This window comes from Argentina silus, assembly GCF_951799395.1.
Source record: "Argentina silus genome assembly, chromosome: 20".
NCBI classification, from domain to species: domain Eukaryota; kingdom Metazoa; phylum Chordata; class Actinopteri; order Argentiniformes; family Argentinidae; genus Argentina; species Argentina silus.
Window position 1 is genome coordinate 909,838 of NC_139674.1, and position 6,862 is coordinate 916,699.

The window sequence follows — 6,862 nt, forward strand, 5'->3', positions numbered from 1 at the left end:
ATTCTCAGAATCTTTAAGGATACGGGCCCAGGTCTCGGTGAAAATTAGAGCACTGCACTCTCTTATTTCCCGTTGTGTTGTAGTCCTGGCTCTTAGTTCGTCCAGCTTGTTTTCCAGAGACCGCACGTTAGCTAGCAAGAGGCTGGGTAGAGGTGGTCGGCTAGCGCGAGCCTTTAGCCTAGCATGGAGGCCTCCTCTCTTGCCCCGCTTGCGTCGCCGTCTCCGAAGCGCTCTCCTGGGTGTATTGAGATGTATTATGCTACAGGATGTTTATTTATATAATTCTGGACAGTACATCATATACGTCATAATCATCATTCATGTTGTATATGTTTGGTGTGCTCCATGAACCAGCTACAGAATGAGTTTTAAAATGATGCTTTACTCTGTCTGTTTACAGTCCATTGAGGAGAGAAGTGACAATGCCATGTCAATGGATGCGGTTGCTGAGGCCTCCTCTACCATCAGAGAGACTGAGCCACATATGGCTTGCCTGGGTGACCAGTCCTCTGACAACACCAAGGTGGAGCTGGAACAGCTCCTTCAGAAAAACTGCCCAGGTAGAGGTTAGTAGGTCTATCCAGCTGGCCATAGACCAGATCAAAAGGGAGCAGTTGGACCCAAAGATGGAGATTCAACTCACAGAGGAGCAACCACATCCCAGCGATGACTCCACAGCTCTCCAAGGTAATGAATGAATCAATGAATCAATGAATCAATGAATTAATAGATTAATAGAGTTTTTCCTACTCTTTACTGTTCTATTATCTTTGTTCACAGCCTGCTGGATTTATGACGATTGTCTGCAGCATTGGAGAGGAAAATGAATGCTGCAGTGAGGTGGCTGAATGCAGTGGAGTTGCAGCTGAATGCAGTGCAGTGGTTCTGGTTAGCAATAAATATCACATTGAATTACATCATGAAGATAAAATACAATACAGTTTTTCCTCCTCTTATACTGTTCATTGTCTTTGTTTACAGCCTACTGGGCTAATGACACTGCTGAGCAGCACTGAGGCAGCTGAATGCTGCATTGAAGCAGTCGAACGCTGCGGTGGTGAGTACTTGACAACTTAACAATTAACTTAGTAGGCGGTCTAATAGATCATGACGAGAAATTCAACAGACACACTTTTGACATGTTTAACCTCTGTGTCAAGAGTTATTTTAAAGGATGGACACAGATCTCGCATGAAAAAATACAGTACTTATGCATTCTATTTTTTAGATCACAGGGATACAATTCCCATGGAGAAGAAGAACAAGAAGAAGAAGGGGGGAGTTCGACGGTTCTTCGGACGCCTTGGGAGGATCCTGACCTGCTCCACTGGCCTCCCCAAAGAGGAGTGAGACTTGCCCCCAACCGAGCGCAGCAAATAAAACTATTTTAAAAATAACGTTCTATTACGGTATGTGTGTGTTCATTTGACGTTTTTGCCGACATCCACATTGCATCTCACCAGCAGGAAAACTGCACCATTGATCTAGTATGTACAGTGCCCTGGGAAAGTGATGGGACACTGAAGCATTTCTTCTTCTTTTGGCTCTACACGCCAAAAGTGTTGTAATTTCTGAATGGTGAAACCAATATGTACACAATCAGCCATCAAAATAAAGCTGAGAATCTCGACTTTAACGTCACAGTAATTGTTTCATTGTAGAGTGTAGAGCCACAAGAAGAGAAAATGCTTCACTGTCCCACTGTCCCTGTACTGACGCAGGGCACTCTATGTGTATAGATCAGTGACAGTAACATACGGTACTGTATGTGCATTCTAACAATGTCAGTATGTCCACAGACATAAAAATAATATATGGCAGCACAGTGGTTGAATTTGGCTTCCACTTTTTATTGTTTGTAGATTCGCCTTACTATTTCAGTCCTCATAGATCAAAGAATAGATTAAAAGTTCTAAAAGGTCTTTTTTCCAGGCCTTTGGGCTGCTGGAGTTTCATAATGTAGATCAACAAAACACTAATCAATATATCAATACTCACACACACTTTTTCTGACAACATTGGAAAAAAACACTTTAGCTACAACCTTTGTATGCAGTATCAAAACAGATTGACAATTAAAAGAATCAGCTTAATCTTTTGACACAATTCAGTCACTTTTTTTTTCTCTTGTCTTTGAAACACTCATACAAGACAGGAGATGTGGAAAGAAACAATATAGGACTTGCCTCCGCTACACTCTTTGAAGAAGAAGAAAAAAAAGGTTCTACGTTAACTAGAACCAAAAAGGGTTATTTGACTTGACCCTGTGGGAAAACTCTTTGAAAATCCCTTTTGTGTTCCATGTAGAACCCTCTGTGGAAAAGGGTTCTCCTACAGGGACAGCCGAAGCATCCTTTTGGGAACCTTTTCTTCGAAGAGTGTATGTTTAGGAGCTACAAAGTGCCAGAGGATATCCCAAGGTGCTTTGGAGGGGGATTGTTGCACAACATATTAGTCTTTGAAAAGTCATAGACAGTAAACATGAACAAGAAAGACCACGACAACACCCCATGGACAATCTTAACAAGAGCACATAGTCAAGTCAAAGGTCGTTAGGAGAAGATTCATACTAATGTCAAGGCAAAAAACAGACCCACGTTAGTTAAAAAAGCAGATTGGGGTTCTACTTTAGGCTAACAAACATCCGATCTAACCTGACCCGACCCAAACGCCACCCGGTAATACAACATACAAATCTATATCCTCAACATGAAGGTATCAGGCGAGTATGACTTATGATATATAGACAGGGATGGGATGGAGAACTCATACCTCATTTATTCTGGGTTAGGGTTAGGGTTAGGATTAGGGTTAGGGTTAGGTGGACTCAACAGAGGCGGACTTAACAGGTATGGTGAGGGAAAACACCATACCTTTTATTTTAGTTTATTTTCTTAGTGTACACTTTAATCGCTCCTATACGTCAGGACCTTGTCGACTTTTCAGTCACCGCTTTCCAGCAGCCTCCCTGAAAGCAGAGGCACACACATCTTAAACCATTTCGTTAACGAGGCTTCATTCGCAACAGGTGCGCAACAAAGCCTCGCTTCCGCACCTTGCCCACGGTCCTGTAGCACCCTCTACAGGCCAAACGCTGCATGTCCCCCCGCACCTACTATCTACAGCCTTGTGTTCCAGAAATCTAACTACCGGTACTAACAATTTAAACGATTGTGAAAATCTGAACTGAAACGGTTCAACAAATAAAAACAATGAAAATATTGATGATCAGACTATGCTTTAATAGCGTTCTCCTTGCTTGGGCTAACCGAGCTATCTACTACAGAAGCACTTGACAAGACAAGTTCGCAACCACAGTTGACTTGTAGTGAACAGTCGATTGATTTGTTTCCGAATTTTATCAGTGAGGATTGAGGCGGAGCTTTGCGTTGCCCAACCAGCCAATCAGAAACTATTGTAAAAACTATTTGAAGAAAGGAATTCAACGATTGGTTTCCAGACGTTTTACACGAAAATAAAAATTTAAGGTTTTGGCTGTGAGCATGGTAGAGGGAGGACTGGGGGGGCATGACAAGAGTATGGGGGGGGGGCGTAGCCCGACCCAGCACCCCCCTGTATCCGGCCACGCGTCTAACCCTAACCCTAACCCTATTTATGGTATTAAAAAAGGCATTAAAAATTGTTTAATTCAAGAAGCCCTTTCGTTACTTACTGCCAAATAAACTGTAGCTCTGGTTACAAAAATACTGTTGGTAATGTCAATATGAGATCAATGTGAGTCAATGTGAGAATGCTGTTTATAGACTACAGCTCAGCGTTCAATACCATAGTCCCCACCAGACTGGCTGAAAAGATGATTGGTTTAGGACTGAACATTCCCCTGTGTGCCTGGATCCTGGACTTCCTGACGGCCAGGCCACAGGTGGTCAGGGTGGGTAGACACACCTCCAGCACACTCATCCTGAGCACAGGGTCCCCCCAGGGCTGCGTCCTTAGCCCCCTCCTCTACTCCCTGTACACCCACGACTGTGTGGCTAAGTCCAGCGACAACTCCATCATCAAGTTTGCGGACGACACAGTTGTGGTAGGGCTGATCTCAAAAAACAATGAGGAAGCCTATCTGGACGAGGTGGCGGACCTGTCACTCTGGTGTCAGGAGAATAGCCACATCCTGAATGTCTCCAAGACTAAGGAGCTGATTGTAGACTTCAGGAGAGTACAACATCCAAGGACCTACACGCCGCTTGACATCGGTGGGACTGCTGTGGACAGGGTGAGCAGTTTTAAATACCTGGGAGTCCACATCACAGAAGACCTGACCTGGACTACCCACATCAGTTCACTGGTGGGAAAGGCAAGGCAACGCCTGTTCCATCTCAAGCAGCTGAGGAAATTCAAAGTCTCCCGGAGGATCCTTCAGTCCTTCTACTCTGGAGCTGTGGAGAGCATCCTGGCTGGCAACATCACCGTCTGGTACGGTGACAGCACGGCCCAGGACAGGCGAGCTCTGCAAAGGGTGGTACGCCTGGCAGAAAAGACCATGGGAGCTCCAACCCCCCCTCTCCATGTCCTGTACACCAGGAGGTGTAGGACCAGAGCCTACAGGATAATGAAGGACCCTCACCACCCGAAAAACGGACTGTTCCAGCTGCTGCGGTCAGGCAAACGCCTTCGTTGTCAGGCAGCAAGAACAGAGAGACTAAGACTGAGTTTCTTCCCCCACGCCATCAGGATCATCAATGATGACCCCACCAGTGCCCCCCTCAATTCACTCACACACTCACTGACATCATAACACATATGCACACACATAATCATCCATCTGCTGTTTATATTGCTTATACTGCTTATACTGTTCATATTGTTTATACTGTTTATACTGTTTATACTGTATATTTTTTAGTACTTCTATTTTATTTTATTTTATTCTATTTTAAAACGTATTGTATTGTTGCACTACTCTGTGGCACTGTCACTTTTGCATTTCACTGTATACTTATATGCACGTGACAAATAAAGAATCTTGAATCTTGAATCTTGAATATTGACAGTTGCTCTTGCTCTTCCTGGTAAATAGGATTTGGTTGAGATAGACATTATTTGAACGACAACTTAACATAAACCGTAGAGGCTACTTTAACTGTTAATCAATAGCAAACATATTGGTTCATCTTCACAGCATCAACGGGAGTGGGCATGCACTATCACCATCAGTGGGTGTGGGTGGCTAAAACTTTAGCTGGAGAGAAATGCATGCATTTTCCCAAAAATATGCATACGTTTGTTTAATGCTGAGAAAATAATAACTTCTTAAAATGACGTTGAAAAGTCATAGCAAAATAATCCGTTAGTCAGCCTCACAAATATTTCCTCAATTTACCTGGTGCAGTTGACAATAAAACTCGGAAACTTCTACACTGTATTTGAGATTTCTACAAATATTTCCTTCTTTCGGCTTCCTACCCATCATCAGTGGTCGACATCACCATCCAACTACACCAAACCAAATCCGGCATGCAGCGCTTTTTCTATTCCCGCCTCTTGGCCGCGATACACCGAGTGAATGCGATTGGATTTCACAGAATGAAGTCTCCCGATTGGTTTCAATTCATTCCCGTTCATTCCCCTGCAGACCGGTGGATGGATGCTGCCCGGAGGAAAATGTTGTAATTTATCCCAGTGAAGTAGCCTACATCCACATCAAAAAGTATCTCTATATCACACTCAATGTTACATTTATCACAAACAGAATAAGCGTTCTCTTGTCTATCCCATAACTTTATCAACTAACCTTGGTACAGAGTAGTGTCTAGGCGACTATTAGCTAATATAATATGTATATAAAATATAATAAAATATATTTAGCCTAAACGCCTAAAAATCATAAGCAACACAAACCCAATGCTCATCCTGAAGTCTTTGCCCGCACCTTTCATGAGATGGCATGAGATCAACGTCTGTGCATACACTGACCTCGACTAGACAAATAATAAATAATTGGAACGATCCTTGACTGGACACATAAAATGAATAGAGGCAATTAAGAGGAGTTTGGAGATGTTAATATTGTAACGACCCTGTGTAAGGCCCGTTAGCAGCTCCGCCAAGTGAGTTAACTCTCTTGGTGTTGTGGCTAGCGCGGCCGGTTTGTAAGCGGAAGGTTGCGAGTTCGATACCCGCTTAAGGCAAGCTGCTCTGCCCCGCCGTTCGTTACATTGGTGTCAGAAGTGGGATGGCGCCCGTGAGGCCATCGGAGAGGCGTGTCCACGTGAGAGACTTGTATAGTGAAGCGTGAGGGCACGCTCTCCCGAACGGAGGGGATAGTGTAACGACCCTGTGTAAGGCCCGTTAGCAGCTCCGCCAAGTGAGTTAACTCTCTTGGTGATGTGGCTAGCGCGGCCGGTTTGTAAGCGGAAGGTTGCGAGTTCGATACCCGCTTAAGGCAAGCTACTCTACCCCGCCGTTCGTTACAATATTCTGTTTTTTAAAGTAAAAATGTTTGCTTTATTACATTATATAGCCTACACAGCCAATATTTCATGATAGCCCATATTAGGTGCTAATGATGGGATGAATATCAACAAAGAAAAATAAGAATCAAGTAAAACAGTCTCTTTATGACTGTGATAATGGTTGATAGCAATTCTGATCTGAACCAAACACTGACTTTACGCTTTGCCATCAGTAGAAGTCAGACTAGTCTCAGGAAACAAACTGGAGGGGCAAGCATCTCCAGATGAAGCTTGAGAATGTGCCACAGAAAGGGTCCAATTTAATTCTTGTTCATTGTGTACCTGCCTGTTCCTTATGGGATGCTTTCGCAATGGCTATATTCAATTACTTACAAGTGATTACATAACTTAGTTGTGCACTACAACCATATGTAAATATTTCAATCACC

The 6,862-nt window shown here is 43.6% G+C and overlaps 1 long non-coding RNA gene across 1 annotated transcript; it reads left to right on the top strand.

Moving 5' to 3' along the window:
• The first annotated feature begins 810 nt into the window (after window positions 1-810).
• Window positions 811-1,368, top strand: LOC310820436. Its single transcript, XR_014554815.1, has 3 exons — window positions 811-888; window positions 982-1,057; window positions 1,229-1,368. It is a non-coding gene; the product is annotated as an uncharacterized lncRNA (long non-coding RNA).
• The last annotated feature ends 5,494 nt before the right edge of the window (window positions 1,369-6,862 follow it).